Below are 21067 nucleotides of genomic sequence, written 5' to 3' on the forward strand. Positions count from 1 at the left end.
GGCAGTAAACACGTTTTACTCGCCACTCTATCTGACATTCTGATCTGTTTCCTCTTCGTAATTAACATTTAAACAAATCATTGGCGTATGTTTTTTTAACAAATGCTACGATATCAAATACAATGACCCATTCTTTTTTTTTTGCCACATTACAAGGAAGAGGAATAAAACCAGATGTTTGCAACAAATGCAGGTGATGATTGGATGTTTGTACAACCAAACGCAGAAGCTGGCACTCTACATTCAAGAGGAATTTCACCACAAGCTTCAATTCTTCAAATGCCTGGAGGAATTTCATGGACATATAATGTGTACATACACTATGTCTTATTTTTCGCTAAGTAGTTATGAAATGTTTAATAAAATGAATATTAGTTCCAATCGTACAATGTGAACGTTAATAAATGAAGAATACTTATATTTCATGTCGAGTATATGACAGAAAAAATCAAAATAGAATGCTATGTGAGACTTTAAACTATTGCATTGAGTACCAATTCCAGGCACTTGTTTCTGAATATTTTCATGCTATTTTATTTTAATTTGTTCTGTGTTGATGTGTGAGCAAATAGAATATTCTTTCACATATTGTGAATTGTGACGAAATATTATCGATATTTGCTTTTAGTAGAGAATTGGTGACAGTTCTTTTAACTAATTGGTATTAAAATAGATTTGCCTTTATAAATATTAGCAGCTATCATGAAGGAAATATTGTTCCTTCTCAAAACCTTTGCTATTCTTCGTGAAATATAGCAGCATACTTCTTTTCATTGTTTTCATAAAAGCTATTCAGTGAATAATAATACGGTATTCATATTTGTGAACAACACTACATTTCCAATTTTCAACTGATTAGGATTTTTTGGAAAATATTGCAAAAATCGGCATTTGTTTCAATTTTACATAATAATGACCAACCTGCAGTCGAAAAAAGTTGCAGAGCATTTTTAGACAAATATACATTCCAATTTGGTTATTTTTACTTTGTTATTAGTTTTAAGTAAGAATATCCATCCATTCATCCATCCATCCATCTATCCAACAATCCATACATACATACATACATACATATAGTGAGACTATTTATGATGATGAGCTGCAATATTCGCAAACTACAGTTGCATATAATATAAATGAAGGGACAGATACTTATTGAAAAGTTCATACCTAATATTTATTACGAAAACAAATAGTTGGTTTTTGCCAGCAACACTATATTTCACTACTTAAGAAGTAACAATAAATTGAAACAAAATCTCTCTTGCAGTATTACACACAAGGAAAAAGGGTATAAATAATCAAAGAATATTCATAATATCGGAGTTATCAAAAGAAAGGTACCGAAAACGAGATTAAAACAAAATGTATCACGAAAATAAACATACTAAATCAGCTGAATACTATTTTTTTCCGTTTTGGGGAATTTTGATCTCGGATCTGTGCAGAGCCATACTTTTACGTAGACTGTTTTTTTGTATTGCTCTTGATACCAAGAGCAGATTAGTGCGTATATCAGGTTCTCCGGAGCATATGTGAAGCTCCTTTCTACTGTGAAACGATGGCCCGGTTTGAAGGAGAACTCTGATCCCCTAATTAAATTGACACATATCCAACAGTTGGTCTTCCACATTTTTTTTTTACTGACGGCTTCAGTGTTATTGTTGTGCGTATTCGGGCTTGTGTTAGCAGACTTTTAATAGATTTGGGCTGTCTCTTGCTTTTTATGATGGTGTCTGTTTGGAGGATTAATTCATTCTGTGGTCCTTTATTTAACAGGCGAATGTTTATTTAATACTTTAAACTGACATATTTGTAAAATACGCAATTCATTTTGGTGCGTGTATAAAATTGATAGATATCACACGCTGAATGGAATACTTTTTTGCTCATTCTACCTATGTTGAATGTATAAACTACATATATATAGAGAGAAAAAGGCCAAGGTAGAAAATGCAAAAATAATTTTACTAAAAGTATTTCAGTACCGTTTCAGTCATTGAGGCTTTCTCACCTGTAAATATCGAAAACAAATTTTAAAAAACCAATTTTTTTTTTTTTAATCAATTTTTTTTTTTTAAAGAATATTTGCATAATATTCAAATACAAGGGGCATTTCCTTGTTTCAGCCTGTCTCTGTCTCTCTTGTTTACTCTTGTGGGTTCGAGGTCGTCGTAAATTCTTGGCCGAGGAGGAGGAGGAGGAAGAGAATGAGGAGGAGGAGGGGGAGGGGGAGGGAGGGAGGAGGAGAAGAATAATGTGGGAGTGCTATGATAGTAGTAGGATGTTAAATGGTCAAGTGCCCTGAAAGTGACTTGTGGATGGTAGTAGTGATTGAAATCTTGAGACATCTCTTTCGAACGTATTGTTTACAATATTTGCGTAGGTGTTATTCTAAACAGCAATAGTAGTAAAGTAAGGAAGGAAGTGACAGAGAGGATATTGGAATAGAGGTTAGCTACATCGAAGGATACTAGTACTGTGGTTTTCTTTATACTTTCAGGAATGTGATTGAGCATATCCAGGTCGTTCATTATGTAGCTTTTGACATGCTTGAGGAATGGTTTTAAGACAGTATGTAAAATATTTCAACCTGGCTCCTTCTATTAGGAAATGGGAACGTTCCATTTGATGGAAATGGTGATATCAGTTTGGCTCATATTGCTTTCGTGGTGAATTCCCCATCTGAACTGAAGAACATATTATTTCCAAACTTAGGTAAAGTTTATAAATTAGATTTAATCCATGTCCTGTTTTGAATAATATTGAATTGTTTTAAATATTACTGTTTTAACTCGAAGAAGCTTTCCTTAATTGCGGACGATTGTTGCATTCTGTGGCACCACAAACTTAATATAACGTTTATATTGTAGGTACATATGAACTATTACTAAGTTATTTCACAGAGCTGCTTTGAGATAATTTTGTAAGTTTCTCTAGTTAATACATTGTCTAGATGTTTTCATATATAGATACATATACACACACACATACACACACACACACATATATATATATATATATATATATATATATATATATATAATTTTGACAAAGGTCTGATTCAACAATGTTTGAGATTGCCACCCATTTTTTTCTGGCTCCGTATTCGTTTACCTCCTAAGATGCGTATATACACGCATTATTTTCCTTATCGTAACATGTACCATCGCTTTGTATGTTGCTGAAAAGCAAGGTGAATGCGTTTTGAGTTAGGTTTTAGAATCAACAGAGGTTTTCTTCTAGTCATCTTCAATACTATACCTATTTTATTCAAAAATCATAGATCATAATTTATGGTTTTAGAAATATTTCAAAAATATTGATACTTATGTTAAGAATTGCGAAACAGAATCATAAATGATCCATAAAATATTTACCTTTAGTAATATTTGTCGTGTAGAATTATCTCATATCTGGAATGTATTGCATAGTGGTCTGTCTGTATGATACAGTTTCATATTATTTAATATTTCTTTCCACTCCATAAGAATATTTCTGTATTAGTTGCACAACTTTTTCTAGTACACATTTAGAGGCTAGTTAAAGGCAGAATAGATTTCTACATAATATTATCACTAGTTATATTTTAGGAGTTGAAATGCCATGGGTTGTATGAATTCATGTCAGAATACACTTCACATAGTTGTCTTTTATAATTTACACTGTAGGATTTGTTGATAGCCATTTACTATATTAAGTGGTGTTGACATGCATTTATTTGTAAACGTAAATTTTCTGTTGCCCTATTCAGTCCGCAAATATTCGTAAGTATCAGAAAAAAATATCCAAATTAATTTTCATCTTTACTATTCATATAATTATAAATCAATAACTATTTTATCTATAGACATACACTACTATTAATCAGTGACACTCTACTTTGGGACGCTATAAAACTGTGTTCAGTAGGATTTTACGAGAAACAGATGGAAAAAAACGTCTACATTTGTCTTAGTGTCTACCAATCACTACCAATCAGAGCAGAACTATGAGAGAATATAAGCATTGTAGAATGTTCATTTGTAAGACGTAATATATGAAGACGTAACTAAATTCGCTTTACTGCCAAAAATATATGTAGTACAAAGGCATTTTTTAAAATATCAGGTTTTTCCTAGCTGAATAAATGTGTAATTGGATAAAAGAATAATTTGGGAAGTGAGTGTTGGCTGAGCGGTGAAATTTTTCGTTACTGCTGCTCAGTAGTAAATAATCTATATCTAAGACGATCTGATGTTTGAAAATGTTGTTGTTTTGGCACGATACGAGACGAATACCCAATCAACACTGTTCAACACGCTCACAGTAATAGAATATACTTCTTCAGAAACTAAACCAGACTAATCATCAAAACATGAATAGCATATGCCAAATATCATCAGTAACCGTTCTAATTAACGATTACATCTCGGGATGCAGACGTTTTTTTATAGAAGATTTTGACAACTTTGAATCTATTTTCATTTGAACAGCATCTTTTTTTGCTCGTGTGACTGCGAATTCAAGAAATGTTCGAGTTTATTGATTTCGCAGCCACACCAGTTTATTCACTGTCTGCATTGCTATTTAAGACAAGATTCCAATCTGTCAACTCCGTACATCGTTGGTGCAACGGCACTCAGATTTTTCTTAGTATTTGTTTTTGTTTTAAAAAGATAATTCATACTTAGACGTTTATCATATAAAATCAATACGTACAGACGTATGGAAATTTCGACATTCAAATATGTTACATAGCATGACACAAAATCAAAGTCACATGAGCAAAAAATTTTCGTTGAAGTAAACTAGTAAACGATATTTGTATAACAATAGAAACTTAGAAATCTCTGCTTCCCTCGAAATATTTATATATGCGAAAAATATGCACGCACGCACTCAAACACACACACAAGCACACACACACACACACACACGTATATATATATATATATGTATGTATATATATATATATATATATATATATATATATATATATATATATATATATATATATATATATATATATATATATATATATATATATATATATATATATATATATACAATGATGCGCACGTACAAATATGCGTATATCACAACAACAGTTAAGATAAGTTCATTGTGCATAGTGTCGATGATCTGCTTTTTAAAGACGAAAATTGGATAAACACATTTTGCTTAAAATATATGTATACAGGATTCTCGATACATTGGAGAATGTGCGTGTGTGTTAGTTCGCGAATTTTTTTTTTTACTTTGGGTAAAATACTGATACACGGTGATTATATGTTAGCTTGCAAAATGTTCATACGTTCCAAAAAGCTGTTATTTAGCATTATAAAAAAAACCCAGGATTTGTCGTCATTGGTTCTCTTAGCTTAATAGTTCAGACCGCTCAGCCATAGTTTTAGAGGTCAAGATTCAATAGTGTGTGGAGGCCTGTTAGGCAGATAGTTTCTCTTTTCTGAATAGGGTATTTACCCAATTTTCTAGGCTGTCCTAACAATCTACCTGCATTCTTGAATTCCTGTAGAGATAGGCAGTGATAAAGACCGTCTTTTAAAAGTAGGTGGAAGGAAATTAATATTTATGGAGAGTTTCGAATACATATAAATGAATAATGTGATCCAAATAGGGATTTATGACGCCATGCATTTATTTCTATATGCAAATTGCCATCTAAATACACTTCTTAGAATTACATTTCTGCATCGGAAATTTTTGATTTACATAATCGCTCAACGAATAAAAGTTTATAGCCGACTACCTACACAGTATTTTCATGCCCTGGGTGAAGGAACTTGAGCTTAATTATCGGATTTATATCAGCAATAATTGGTGACTATCAACACGGTACTTTCATAACTGTTCTTCGACGTGCGCAGCCGTACACGTACACACTCATTGTTAAACAAAAGAGAATTATATTTGAGATCTGCTGTAAGTTTGAACAAGCAGTCGTAGTTCAAAGAAAGTTTTGGAGGGATTTTCAAACGTATTTCCTTTAGCAATTAGAAATCAATTTAAATCAGATGGAACTATTCGGCAGGGCCAAATAAAAAATTTCGTTTTCGGAAGACTGTAGATATCGATGAGTCAAGAAAGAGTACTATAAACGTCGTACTATATTTCAAGAAAATGTCTGCATCAAGTAAATTACAAATTCATTTACACTGAGTTAACTCACCATACAGAAATTGCCTGAGGAATCCGATCGTCTTCCATTCTGAATATACAACCACCCTTTCGTATTACGCACTATATTTGTACCTGTTTCCCTAACTGCATTTGAGAATTTTATCTTGACTTACATTTACTATCAGAATTCAGGAGACAGTGAGACACAGTTGATGAATTCGTTTTAGCCTTTTCATGTCTCCGACCAGAATCAATTTTCCCTTGCATACAAGTGTTGTAGAACTCCAACTCAAATTCCATGTGGGGTTTATAAACGTTTTACCAATTTTCGGAATATCTCATCGGATTACTTGCATCATGGACAAAACTCCATCAAAGTATCTACCATATTCACAGTATTGACGATGCACACTATTTTTCCACAACCGACAGTTTTCCAAATATACAAAACTGTTTATTTTAGAGTAACCTTTTCCTGGTGGAGATTGTTATATTCCGATTTCCTCTTCAGTATGACTGTTAGACCCATTGCACTGCAAGATGTCATGACGGAATTCAAACATCAAAAAATTGGGTACTAGTGTTGAGCATAGCTTTGTTATGACAGAAAATCCTCTTTTATTCAACATCCTGCCCGTTATCGAATGCAATGTGAATTCCATGCAACTAGCCTTCAAAGCTATTACAAAAGCCAGAGCAAATTACAGTGCGTAATGAGTAGACTCTGGTATATCTCATTGCTTAAGTACTATTTTCAAAATATATTGTTGGAGTGAAATGCAAATTGAATCCCGTCTGATTCATTCTTCCACTAAGCATCTTCCATATCACAAAAACTATGTTTTACCGTAAAAGTTTCATTCTTATATGCTTTCTTTCTCATGCAGGACACTTGCAATCTTTACATTTTTTTCATTTAATAATGTCTGGACTTTCTCATCATTTTCATGAAAGCCGTCGTCTTCTCCATATTTTCTTTTCCCTAAGCAAAGAACTGCAGTTTGTTAACACCATAGAAAAACGTTTTTACAGTTCTCAAGTGTCTTTAAATTGAATATTGCCTGTCCTTTTCCCCTACTCCTCATTAATAGCATTATCATTCAGAGGAGTCTGATATAATTATTTTAGCCACAATATTGGCATTTACATTTGTTACAATTCATTTGATTTAAAAACCAACTTTGCACAAGGAAACCGATGGTCAGTCCAGTATTCAGCTTCCCGCGTGACGCAGATATTGCACACATCACAGACATCGTGCATACACAATGAGTCAAGCTCACTGATATGACACTGCTTCGAGCGTGGATTCATCTACAATTCATATTTACCCTCTACTGGTATATGATAGTTACTATTCACAAACTCCGCTTTTGAAATATTTGCAGCAATAATCCATTAATATTGCGCATTTTCATTCCGTGGTTTTCTTTTCAACCTCAAAATATGAGTCACCAAGTATGAGAACTTAATCAGCATACAGAATCTTTCGGCTCCAAACACCCAAGTAAAGAATTAATTTTGAAAAAAATATTTATATGCTTCGAATAAAAATATTTACATCCTGTGTCTTACAAAATAAATGGAGTTTTGTCAGCCTTTTGTGTGAAGCAATTATTGTTCCATACCATTGTTTCTGATAGCAATGAAATTTCATTGTGAATATTCATTTAGCTCAAGGCGGCGCGCTGGTAGAATTGTTAGCATATCAGGCAAAATGCTTAATGGAATTTCGTCCATTTGTATGGTTTCAGCTCAAATTCTGCTGAGGACGACACTGCCTTTCATTTTCTTGGGGTCTATCAAATAGTACTAGGGTTGATGTAATCGATTTACACATTCCACTGAAATTGTTGGCCTTCGCCAAACTCTGAAGCCAATTTTCAATGAAAACGCGCACGCACACGCACGCACACGCACGTACACACAATTCACATCTATATATATACATATATGTGCATATATAAACAGAAGATACAAACGTAACTGAACAATTGAGAATTTCGTTTCACTATTAAGCTCTTGCATTTGTATGTCTTTATTTTTTTTTTAATGGAATCACCAGTTTGACCGAAGTCTATTTAAACAACCGATTAGCCGGTTATCTGACGGATAGATTACACGCTTATTACACATAACCAGCGAATTAAAGAATGCGCTGAAAATATATATAATAACACACATCGTACAGGTGTAACAAGTTACATTTATGCCAACTTTTGAGTAATTATTATTGTTGACAGAACACCTGTACGTCGAATGTGTATCCGTATAATAAAACAGGTATACGCGTATACACATGTTTTTATGGGTAAGTATATTTCGTTTCAATATATATAAATATTAGTATATTCATGTAAAAATATTTTCATTGCATCCTCTACAATTAATACAGAAGATTCACGGCTACCTCAGTTTGACAGAAACATCGAAGTCATTCGTCAAACATCAGGTTTCAGATTAGAAGCAGTGTTTCGTTATTTAAATAGATGTAGGAACAAATATTTGTTCTGAATTGTTATTTAAATTAATATAGTGAGATGGATTAGCTTATTATTACCTAATATATAAATTTCCGACATATGAGTTACATAATGTTTTCATGTATATTCAAACAAAATTTATAAGTACTCAATCACACTTTTTTGTCAGCATATCATATGCTTAATTTATCAATCAATCTATATATTTAACTGTGCATTTCTTTCTCTAACTCTCTCCCTCCTTCGTTTTCTCCCTCTCTTTCTCTCTCTTTCTCTCTCTCTCTCTTTCAGTCTCTCTCTCTCTCTATATATATATATATATATATGTATGTATATGTATATACGTATATATATAAATGTTTATATATATATATATGTATATATATATAATTATATATATATATATATAAATAAATAAATATATATATATATATATATATATATATATATATATATATATATGTGTGTGTGTGTGTGTGTGTGTGTGTGTGTGTGTGTGTGTGTGTAAGTATGTATATATATACATATATATATATACAGATGTATACATGTATACATACAGATGTTCATATATATATATATATATGCATACACAGACACACACACACACACACACACACACGCATATATATATATATATGTATATATGGGAGTTGATTGTATATATATGTAGAGAAAACAAACGCACACACGCACATAGGCACACACGTACAAAAACAACATTTGAATATGTATCCAACTATGAATATCTCACCGTATATGTGTGTGTGTGCATGCTTGTGTGTGTGCATAAGTGCTCGTTTATATCTATTTGCCTCTTTGTAAAACTCTGTGTATTGTGTGAAACCAAAAATTGGAAGATGAATTGCTACTGTGAATTACGAATTTTATTATCATTAAGTTTAAAAGCAGGAAATTCTAGCTTGCTATTCTTTCTTGCAATAATTATACAAATTGTAAAAAGTGATTGATTACTGTTTTATATTTACTTCATTTTGCCGTGAGGAAAAAGGCCTTTAATTCTTATCAGTGAAAAAAAAAAAAAAAAACCTATGCATGTATATATGTACATACGTAAGTATATATTTTCATGTATGTGCATATATATATAGTGGGTGTGTGTGTGTGTGTGTGTGTGTGTGTGTGTGTGTGTGTGTGTGTGTGTGTGTGTGTCTGTGTGTGCCTGTGTGTGTGTGATTAAAATTTATATTAAACACAAGACATAGTGAATATGTATACCTGCTGTAAATAGCAGTCACAACTATTATTTAAACCGCCGGAAAAATAACACTGATAATAAGTACAGAAATCAACCGTCCACGAATAACCGGGCCATGAAAATCATTCAACATACCTATATACCATCCGGCTATATTTTTCTAGTATTTGGAATCACGTGGACCGGTTTCTAGACTGGTATTATAGCCTCACCTTCACAACCTGTCACGTTGAAGTCTGCGATGCACGGATTTGTTTTGCGCCAAGTCATAGCAGTCTCAGTGCAAAACTAATTCCAATAATGAGCAAATAATTCAGGAGTGAATATTTGCAAAGATGTTACTGACTCTATTATTATCTAGGGTCATATAAGTAAATTGATAATAACAGAATTAATTACCTAAGCAATTGTAGGCCCCAAATAAGCATTAAATAGCTGAAGGATAACTATTTATATTAATCAAAGTACATACAGAGTATGTCTTCCTGCTGGAAATAACTTTTTATTTTAACTTATATAGGCCACCTGCTCAGGGCATTAAGATCGCCCGAAAACACTAGGAACGCTATCAAAACCTACCTAGATAACATCTCCAGTGTGTGAAATTATTAGTGGCTCATAATTATAAATTGTATATATTAAAAAAATATTTATCTCTAACTGGATGAAAAACGTAAAAGTAAACTACACACACTCACACACATACAGAACACCAGCAAAACATAAGCTACAACATATAAACTACACGAACACTACAACACAGAAACGCATGCACACAAAACATATGCGAACATGCGTTAACGAAACTATAATATGGTTGAAAAAGAAAGTATGAGTAGAAATTAAATAGGAACACAATGAAAGATACCTCTTTCATAGTATAAATATTTCAACCCTCGTAAACGTCGAGGCAATATACATCAGTCCATGCATCCGTCGGAATACATTATTATACTGTAACTTAGTATGAAGTATGTTTTTCGATAGTACCATCCGTGCGACGTAACCATTGCAAAAGTGAATGCGTATTCATAAATTTCGTCAACGGAATCGCAACGTATCTGTAATACTTTGTTTTCGTAATTCTCAAAATAATTAATCAAAATGAGTGGATAAAATACACTTAAAATACGTTTGTAATAAACATTGAAAACTCTCAAAATCAATATTTTTACTAAAGCTTCAATCAAAATCAATAATCACCTTTATATCGAATTGTATCGGGATGGTATTTACAAAACTACATGAAGGAAATGGTAAATAGAATATAAAAAATTCAGGCATTTATATAATCTGATATTGCTTATGCAGCACAAAGATGCAGTTTTTACATAGATAGATAGATAGATAGATAGATAGATAGATAGATAGATAGATAGATAGATACATACATACATACATACATACATACATACATACATATATACATACATATATACTTACATACACACGTTCATATATACACACACATATATATTACACGGGATCGATTTCTTCGACTATTGGTAGTGTTCGAATATGGCCGCAGTCAAATGATTGAAACTAGTAAAAGAATAAAGGGATAAAAGAATATAAAAGTATATATAGACATGAACAAAATGAATGTTGTATAACGTGTTATGTGTTGAAGTAGATGTAGTGAATATTAGAACCCGGAAAATGAAACAATACATTAAAAATACATTTTATTAAAACAGAACTTTCATATAAATTGCTTCCTCTGTGTATTCAGTGCTATAACTACAATATGTGTTATGGACATTACTCGGAGCTCCTCACTTCCGAATTAGAAGGAACATAGCTAAATTTGAGAACATTGAATACATTGATCGCAATAAATATACTTGTAATGAGAAATGGGAGATTTACGACACGTCAAATGGTCACTCGTTCAATAACCGAACATCATTTACAAAGCAGTTAAATATCGTTATTGTTTAGGACAAATGCCTGTAGCATGCGAAAGTGAACGTCAGAATTATTGCTGTTCTTTGTTATCAAGGTGTGGTATTTGGTAGTTGAACAGAAAGTGGAGAAAAGCTATTATTAACTGATAGGTTCAGCGGTAACTTCGGTAGATATGCAGGAATGTATCGCAATAATTCGTAGAAATTATAGATAAATTTCGTATGCATTGTATTATATGACAATGACAGAACTCTGAGAAGAATGCAAAACTTATAATTTCTGAAGACAAAGTACTTCGTTCTTTCATGTGTAGCAATTATGTGTGAAAATACTGGATAAGAACAAAGTAAAATACAACGCGTTTACTTCTAATACAGACATAGCAAACAGTTTTTCTTTGGGAAGAAAAAGGTGGATATTATATGCCACATATAAATAGTCACAAAGAAAATTAAACGTGTGCAGGTACTATAAGCTACTCAGCACTGATTAGTAGGTTTTAATGGAATAGTATATAGAGAATTAGAAAGTAAAACTGAATAACTTCAAAGTAATACCTTGAGACATTCGTTCAGCCGATTTGCGAGCCGCAATAACAAACAAACTCCAAATAAAAGGAATTAGATTTTAAAGTAGAAAAAGGCAATCTATAGCAACCATATAAACCTAGATAGTATTGTCACACATATCATTTTGATGAGCCACTTAGGAGTCACCTTTTTATGACCAGTACATATTCGAAGTATATGCCCCAAAATATAAGCGGAAGAGAATAAGTACATCATTGTTCAGAAAAGAATCAAATGACCCTGAGTTACGTAAAGTCATTAAATGAGCAAAATATAATCATTTATCATTTTAAAATAAATTTCTGGCATTTTAAACTTATGGAAAACATTCTCCTGTTGTATCGTGTACTATGCAAAGCTTCACATAATTCAACGGCATCTCACACACTAGTTAGGACGTAATGGGATTTGAAATAATTAGAGACGCTGTTTACATTGGCCGTTTTCCGTGTTCAACATTGCAAAAATTAGAATATGTAATTTTCTTATTAATCAAAGACACACAGACATGCACACATACACGCGCGCGGGCACACATGCACACATACACTCACATACACACACACACACACACACACACACACACACACACACACATACACATATATATATATACAGACTGACGTACGCACGTACAAGTATGAACGTGTGTGTTAGAGAATTAGAGAGAGAGAAAAGTAGGGAGAAGGGAAAAGTACACAGTACTAGACTAACAGAGTTGAAGGAAAGTTAAACAGCCGATTCATATACTACATTCTGAAAAAGATAAAGGGATTTTATGAGTAAACGAAGTCCTTGTGGGGTTCCGTTAAAATTTAGCTGTAGTAGTATAATTAGGTGGAATACTTTCTAGCAGTTTTAAGTTTTATCAGTAATAGTATGATTGTGTGGGCACGTATGCGAGAGCGTTTCTTTCGAAATATTCGAGATAAAGGCGTATAATATATGAGGATATATGCCAATTCCCCTGAATAGTATTGTTTATTATACAGCAACAGAATGCTAAACATTATCTCATGAATTTAGTGCACAATCTATCTATTGCTTGCACCTGCGTCATGACAAACACACGAAGAAAGCTTGTTAGTGCCATCTGGATATAATGACATACTGAATGCATCGACCTTTAGCTAAGTCAACTACCTTCAGATACCTGTCTACTTGAGTTTTCCTGTCATTAGTGCTGCTTCTTTTCTTCAGGCTGTGGTCAAAATTCATTACATCTGATTCGATTCCATATTTATAAGAATTTCAGGTCAATGAAGACTAATGCATTTATTATGCATCTTCCCTTATACAAGTTAAACTTCTTTAGCCAGTCTTCTTGGTGATTTTTCGGGGATGGAGGCACAAAATTCCTCTTCAGCTGTTCTGATTTTTAGTGTATTTTGTGTATATATGAAGTAGATTTGCGTTTGCAAATGTATATGAAGTAATACATGTTGAAATTATATGAACACTTACCGCGTGTTCAGGAGTGAATGAATTTTAGCGATCGAAGTTACTTATATGCTCATATGCGTTTGTATATATTTGTTGAGTAACATATGAATTCATAGTATTGAGTGACTATCACAGAAAGGTCCTCCGGCGTACTCGAATAACAGACCACATATTAAACTAATACAAACGAGCACAAAGCAGAGTTTTATGCAGATGAAATCCAGGAGATCCTTCAATGAAATTATGTTATAAGAATTATATAAACCATAGAAGCCATGAGGATTAGAGATGAATATATTTAACCGCTAGTCATCCTTATGATTACGGCAGTTCGCAGCCTTGTTCGGGTAATCATTATTTCTGTACATGATTAATTATGTTTAAATGTCTGCACTAACATGCATGCAACACATTATACAATACAAATGTATCAATGTAGATAAAGAACGTAAGCTCACCAGATCAACAGAATATCAAAGTTACACCAACAATTCACTCTAAGTACACATGCAAGTGTATCTTCCCTTTTTACATACAGTGTATAGAAGGCTGGGAGTAGATAAACTTAGCTAGCAATGGTCAGTGAAGAAATAAAAATATGTTGCTTCATATCAAAGTAGTAGATCTCATTTCAGGGAATTAGCTATCCTAAATATTAACACAGAACACGGGGAGAAAGAGTAAGGTAAATTATATTAAATATAAACAAAAGTACATAGTCTTCAAAATTATATAAGTATATATACAAAATTTAACAACAAAAAAATCAACCGGAAAGACAATGCTGGAGATATAAACATTATGCTAATTGATAGTAATGAACAACAATAAATTCCAAATAAGACGATCATGCTAATTCATGATTGAACTGAATTAGATTAAATTAATTAATTATATATATATATATATATGTACTCTTCAGAGCAGGAAGTATAAACAAAATACTTATTTTATCGTGTACCGAAAAGATAAAGGAGGCCTTGGCGGAATTTGAACTCAGAGACCCACATCAATGCTGTGAAGCTTTCACGCTGCCTGTTAACGACTCTGCCTGCTTGACATCTTATTGAATAAGAAATAATATTACTTGAGAGTTGTTTTACGTACTTTTGGCATATTTAGCTTACGAAACTTTTTTTTTTTTTTTTCATTTTCAATATTTTTTTGAAAAGATTAGCTTCACGACACTCGCCTTGATGAGGTCTATCATATGAGCTAAAGAAAAACACATTTTTTGAAAAAAACAAAATGGAGTTACCAAAGTTTTCGGAAAATTTAGCCCCAGTAGATTTTTTTTATTTTAAATTCTTATATATATATATATATATATATAATTAGCATCATGCGATTCCTGTCGTAGAGATCGATTACAAAAATTAAATATAAATATAATTTTCTTTTGAAAGAAGAATAATATTTAGAGTCAAATTCTATTTCAGGCGTTTATCTCCTATTTTTATCTCAGTACTTTGTTCTACTGAATATTTTGGGATATAAGTAAAATGGATAGATTCCTCGTACCGAGAACTATCATATTTGCTAAAGAGGAATGTAAATTTCTTTCCCCAAAATATCTGGTATTACTTTCAGGTATTACTCTCCCGTTTTTGCATCACATATCTTACTAATTTTTTTTTGTACCGGAGCAATTTTCGGGTTTTGTAGCTGAAAATAGAACTTAACATGTGACGAATCTAAAAATGGTCGCGAAAGAGTAAATGTTGATCTTAAGAATAATATTCACACACAGTACTGTGTAAATGATAGATAGATAGATAGATAGATAGATAGATACATACATACATACATACATACATATGTATATATATATATATATATATATATATATATATATATATATATATATATATATTTGAAGGTTTGGAGGTGATGTACAGAAATTATATAGAAAAAAATTAAGGTACTCAGAAATCTGGATGTTTTGTACAAACATCCAGATTTCTGAGTACCTTAATTTTTTCTATATATATATAGATATATATATATAGGGTTCAGGCTGCATCGACAACTGGCACGCAGGACATTATTGGTTAGTATGATTTCTACTCTTGTGGCGATTTTACAACTAGCTACGTTGGTTTTATATGCGTGTGTGTATTAATATATATATATATATATATATATATATATATATATATATATATATATATATATATATATATATATATATATATATATATATATGGGAGAATATACAAATAATAACAACAGACGAGGACAGGTGGTGTAAATAACAAAAGTATATATTAGTATGACGCTCGGGAATACGGAAAGTCTTTGACGTTTCGAGCTACGCTCTTCAACAGAAAGAATACGGAGACAAGGAGAAAAACACGGAGAAAAAAACTGTATAAGCGTGTATTCATGTGTCTGTGTGTGTGAGTGTGAATGTGTGTGCGGTTGTGTGTGGTGTGTGTGCGTGTGTGTGTGTTTGCACGTGTCTTTGTGCGCCAGTGTACGTAAGCCTTCAACTGACTATCAGAAAATGTTGATATTAGGTAATCGCAATGCAACTGTGCCAAATTTATCGAGAGAAGCGGGACTGCAAAACTTTTTGACACAGTAATGGATGAGCGAGATTTGTACTGAGACAATTATAAATCGAGGAAAATGGAGAGAAATCGAAGGAGAAAGTCAAAGAGAACGAAAGAGATAAAGCGAAATAGAGTGAGGTGGTAGGGTTAATTATGCTACAATAATTTGTAAGGTATTATTGTTATTTGAAAATTCATTTCATTCGCTGGGACTGACCTGAATGGCAAGTACATGTGAATGTATAGTGGAAAGGAAATTACTTTTAATGTAGACTCATGGAATGATAATTTGGCTACTTTCACAGAAACTATGAGTTCATAATCTAGAAATCTAAAAAAAAGAAGTTGTGAGTTGTTGATATTTCTAAAGAAAATACAGATTTCTCACCTCGATAAAATATATTGCAACTCTTCAATTCAAATCACAGTAAAACTTTTCCGGCTACGTATAATTATGCTACTTGTATAACATTTTATATATTTCCGAACTGCTAAAGTGATTTTGTTTTTTGTTTTCTCAGTCCACCTAACGCCCACCATATAAGATTAAAATTATATACGAAGTTTTCCTTTCTGTTCTAATTTTATACTTTTGTATTTCTTCCTCCGTTTCCTCTCTTTAATATATATAGTGCTGATAGTTTCTCCACACTGTCTTTTCTGAAATACAGTAAGAATTAAGAGAAGAATGCTGAAAAACGGTTACAATGGCAATTATAAATCGGTTAAACGTACGAATCCAAAAGAAACATATAGATTCTATAAAAATAGTCTTAAGTTCTCGTAGTTATTAGCTACACGTTACAGAGGGAAACAGAAAAGAATATATGACGTGTGAAAATCAATATACATATATACATATATACATACATATACACACATACACACGCACATATATATTATATATATCTATATATATATATAAAACAATACCTAGGAGAAAACACATAAGTCACGCACAAACACAGGTACACATAGACACTGACACTCTCATAGACACACGAACATATACATTTACTCGCACGTGTACACTTTATTATGGGTGGAAGTTTTCGAAATGAGTTCCTGCAAATTGAACAGTATCTATGCTTGGAGAAATCTATTTGAAGTAGCATAGGAATGTACGGATGCAACTCATAACAATCGATACTGTAACCAAAAAAAAAAACAAGTAGCACTATGCACTGTCAATGAAATTACCACACGATGCATATATTTCCAACTATGTATTGGTTTAGTAGTACACTTTTATGGGAACTACAACTGCAAATTTTCTTGTATAAAATTCCTAAACAGATATTCACTCACACACACACACACACACACACACGCACACACACATACACACACACACACAAACACACACACACACACACACACACACACACACACAAGCACCCACACACACTTATATGTGAATATATATATATATGGATTTATAATTCAAAAAGTTCGTTATAGGTAAAAAGATACCGTAAACAATTATGAAAATGGAGAAAAGATGTTAAAAATCGAAATTGGATTTAATACATACGAACGTTTCAAAAGACAAAACACATATGAAATAAAAGATTATAATAATAATCATTATAATTAAAGATATGTATTGTCATTCTCATCAGTGTGAAGATTTTAAGGGAGAACTTCAAAACGTTAATAATGAAAATTAATAAGGAAAAACAAATGGAGAAATACGGAAAATTCAACCGGATATTTACAAATAAGTTGTAAAAGGAAAAAAAATATCAGAGAAACGAAAAAGAAAGACATATCAATCTATATGCATGTTTATCTGTGCAAAGAAATCTATAACTGAATATGTCTAACGGATATTTTGTTTTTTAAATATTATTATAATTTTTCCTTACATATTCGTATTGTTTTTTGAAAGGTTCGTATGTATTAAATCAAATTTTGATTTTTTTAACATCTTTTCTCCATTTTTGTACTTATTTATGTTATCTTTATACCAATAACGAACTTTTTCAATTGTTATTTTCATATTATTATTACTTGCTCTGGCTGATTTTATGAATATGATGTATTTTTATCGGAAATTACTTTCTCTGTTTTTGGACTCCCTAAAAAGTTTGAATTGTTCTATCTGAACATACATTTTTTTCACAATTTTTTCTGGGCAGCCTATTTTACTTAGGATTAGCCACAGCGCATTTCGATTAATAATTACGAATCTCTTGGTGAAATCAAGAAAGCAATGGTATTGTGTAAGATTCTATCAAATGCAATTTATCCTGAAATTGCCTGATACTAAAGATACAATCAACTGTGCGAAAAACACATTGAGACTCAGACATTATATTTGGAACTATGAAGGTATTTAAACGTTATAACAGAATGCGGGCAAGTACCTTTTCAATTACAGACGGGAAGCAAAATCCTACGAAAATTACCACATAGATCATTTGGCTGATTTATATAAGGAAACTAAAATGATATCAATTCAGTCTTGAGACACTTTCTTAGTTCTCGAACAGTGACAAATTAATATGTTAAAGAGATCAAGCATTTTCTCATCCCCATATTTCAAGACCCCTGCACAGATTCCAACAAAACCTGGAGACTTATTGTTATTCAACATATTCACAGCTAAATAAATATCATTTAGTGTTGGCTGTAATGCCATCTCCTCTATTACTGGAAGCTGTTTGATTTTTCCTATCATCCTCATTTCAACGGATGATGGTCTATTGAAAAGTACAGAAAAATGTTCTACCTAGCGCTTATGAATAGAAGCAGTATCAGTCAAAAGCAAATGGTCTTTTGCTGTTCTCACAGGAGCTATTGAATAAGACTTTGGGCCATATACCTCCTTAACATAAGAGTACAAACACACGGCGTCATTTCTGTGAGCTACCTCTTGCGCCCCTTTTGCTCTGTCATTCCACCATTTCTATTTAATTTTCCTTAGAACTGTCTGTACTTTCTCTTTCAGCTTACTGTAAGCTTCGTTTCAGTCGTAGTTCCAGGTTTGAGAAAGAAGTGTATTGACTAAATTTTGTTTTTTCTAAAATTAGATCATGAATTTCTGGTGATTTGTCTGAAAACTAGTCACTGGACGTACGCGATTTGAATACCACTGCAGAACATGCTATCTGAAAAGTTTTTGTTTTGAAATATTCCCATATATTGTTTGGATCAAAATTGATATTTTCTATAGCATTGTGGAATCTTTGCAAGTTGCTTGCTAATTTGAAGTTTTCAACATTTAACTTTTTCGGTAACTTAGGACCAAAATGTCGACTTTTAGGCTTTATCAAAACATTCCTTTTTCCACTAAATAGACGATGGTCAGTTAAGCTCTCTGCTCTTCTCATTGCCCGAAGACTCGAAACATCTTTCATATCACGCTTTCTGATCAAAATCTAATCTATGAGATGCTAGTCGTTAGATCTTGGGTGAATGCAAGTGGTTTTATATTTATTTATTTTTTTTTGTTGCTTAAACAAAGTGCTGGTAGTAACCACATCATTCTTAGTACAAAGCGTCAAAAGAGCTACGCCATTTTTATTACATTTTCCAATCCCGAAACATGGCCTAAAACAGGCCATGAAAGATAGCCATTTCATCTTGCGTTGAAATTTCCCAATATGACCAGCTTTTCAGAATTTGGTACTTTCCTCAATAATTGTTCTAGATCATCATAATACTGTCCCATAGTTTCATCAGACTGAGACATTGCTGGTGCATAAATACTCACAACGATAGTAGTTCTTTCAAATGAACACTTGGAAATTATGCAATGGAAGATACTAATGAATTCTTGAGAGCAAACCCAACACCAGATTCTCTACGCTGACTCTCTGGTAGGCCTCTACAGAAGATAGTATATTCCTAAGTAGGTTCATTTATTTGCAATGACAGCCCCTCCATGCTACTGCATCATCATCATCAGCAGCAGCAGCAGCAGCAGCAGCAGCAGCAGCGGCGGTAGTAGTAGTATTAGTAGTAGTAGTAGTATTTTTCTAATATAGCAATGTAGTATTTTTATAGGGATACATATTTAAGCTCTTTCTTGCCGATTAGCGTGGACATCTTTGAACAAAACATACTGTTTTCTCTTTTCTCATTAATTCACCACCCAGAGAACTGTATCTTACAGCTTGCTTACATTGTTCGCATAACCGCTAACAACCGCCCCCATAATCACTACTATATCAACCAAACAGCTTGTGTGAGTTGCTGCTTACTGCAAGGATGTTTCTTTAGGCAACAGCCCCAAAATAAAATTAAGTATATATATATATATATATATATATTTTTGTTTTATGGCAGTATTAACTCCTATAACTCACACGCTATTAGTCAGCTCGCTCTGGTGTGCTATTAATCGTTCTTGTTCGCTACTGGTAGCATGTAACCCGGTAGAAGCTGTTACATGGTCTGGTCGTCGGTGACTAAACTGGCAACAGCATCAAGCTTGCTTGATGAGGCGGTAATTGTTGGTCACCCTGGTGGACGAAAAATAAGACCCGTCAAAACGTGGAGGAAGTGATGAGTAGTCAACAGTCATCCAATATATATATATATATATATATATATATATATATATATATATATATATATATATATATATATATATATATATATATATATATATATATATATATACATACATATATATACATATATATATATATATATATATATATATATATATATATATATGTATATATATATATACATATTTATATATATATATATACATATATAAATATATATATATATACATATATACATAAACACACA

Source organism: Octopus bimaculoides, chromosome 2, assembly GCF_046866305.1.
Source record: "Octopus bimaculoides isolate indiv1 chromosome 2, ASM4686630v1, whole genome shotgun sequence".
NCBI classification, from domain to species: Eukaryota; Metazoa; Mollusca; class Cephalopoda; order Octopoda; family Octopodidae; genus Octopus; species Octopus bimaculoides.